Below are 1,884 nucleotides of genomic sequence, written 5' to 3' on the forward strand. Positions count from 1 at the left end.
TAGTTTTACTTTGGATGTAAGCTTGACTTGCCTCTGTGGTGGGGTCTGCACACCAAATTTTATCGCTATTAGTGTAATACCCTTACAGCTTACATTGACCTGGGGAAGCATTGGACCTGTACATGACAGCGGAAGCCTCTTTAGGTGGGACTTGATTAACTTTGTCTCAAACTTGTTTGGTGTTAGTATACCCTAGTTGGGTGCCAGGATAGACTCCTGCAAACCGGGTGAGACTGTAGGGGCACCCGATAAATGTGGGCAGACAGACTACTAACACAAATGTACTTATGACAGTACTTGCAAGGCACATATTGTCCATTGACTGTTGGATCTCCGCAGCTGAAGGGGAGGTACACGATGAGGTTCCGTTGGGGTGAACACTCCACGTTTCACGTGTGTGATGGATCCATGAATTCCTTTCGGCGATTTTGATTGCGGAGTGGGTGGTAAGTAGGACTTGGTATGGTCCTTCCCACGTTGGCTCTAGGCAACTTTTCCATCGTGGAACACGGACCCACATGTAGTCACCGGGACTGAAGGGGTGTATCTCGCAATCAAAGGGTACAGGTTGCTGAACGGCAGCACAGCGCTGTAAAGAAGTAAGCTGCTTCTGCAAAGAAATCACATAATGTGTTAAATTCTCATTCCCGGCTAGCAATCCTGTAGCTGGAGGAAGGAAACCACAGGTAATGGGGGGTGGATGACCAAACAAAAGCTCATAGGGAGATATCTTAACATCAGCTCTAGGCATGTTTTGCATAGCAGACAGTGCAAGGGGCAATGCCTAGGGCCACTTAAGCTGAGTTTCCGAACACACTTTGCCTGGAAGGGTTTTTAGGGTCCGATTTGCCTTTTCCACCCCTCCAGATGATTGAGGGTGATAAGGGGTGTGAAGCTGCCTAGTGATTCCCAACCGTGTGTAAATTGTTTGTAAGACCTGGGAGGTGAAGTGACCTCCTTGATCTGAGTCAATGACTTGAGGTATGCCAAACCGCGGAATAATGTCCTTTAGGAGTGCATGAGCGACTTGCTGATGAGAGGCATGTGTGGCAGGAAACGCCTCCACCCAATGCGTGAGCTGATCTCGCACTACTAAGGCATATCTGTATCCTCGGCACTGGGGAAGTTCGATGAAGTCTATTTGAAGTCTCTCAAATGGTTGATATGCCCAAAGTCGGCCTCCAGGTGGGGCTTTTCTCTCTGAGCCAGAGTTGAACGCTGGGCAAGTGGAGCAGACGCTGGTCACTTGTTTAGCCACTGCATGGATCCCAGGGGCAAACCAAACTTAGAGAATGGTTTCAGCTATGGCAGTTCCCCCATAATGACCTTGCCCATGGACTATTTGGCACAGGGGCCACTGTAATGTTTTAGGGAAGATGGGGCGGTTATTGCTAGTGTACCACAGTCCATCCTTTGAATAAGCCCCATAGAGACGTTTTCAGTCTTCTTCTCCTTTGCACGCTTGTTCATATCCTTCTAAGGCTCTGGGTGTCTCCCACACAGGAGCAAGGGCATTGAGACTTAGGGGTTGCTGAGTAGCAGCTTTGGCAGCAGCATCCGCCCGCTCATTTCCTTTAGCCTCAGGTGTGCTCCCGCTGGTATGTGTGGCGACATGTATTATGGCTATCTGTCTAGGTTTCTGGATGGCTTCCAGGAGCTCAGAAACCTGAGTGGAGTTCGCAATCTTTGCTCCAGAAGAAGTAATGAAGCCTCGCTGTTTCCATAATTGCCCGGTGGAGTGGCAAATTCCAAATGCATACCGACTGTCAGTGTATACGTTTAAAGTCATCCCGGTTGCCAGTTCACATGCACGAGTTAAAGTAATCAGTTCAGCTGCTTGTGAACTCAGCCAGGGAGATAAGGGCTTTGCTTCAGTGATGTTGA

This window comes from Crocodylus porosus, unplaced genomic scaffold (assembly GCF_001723895.1).
Source record: "Crocodylus porosus isolate Cpor-Errol unplaced genomic scaffold, CroPor_comp1, whole genome shotgun sequence".
Lineage (NCBI taxonomy): Eukaryota > Metazoa > Chordata > Crocodylia > Crocodylidae > Crocodylus > Crocodylus porosus.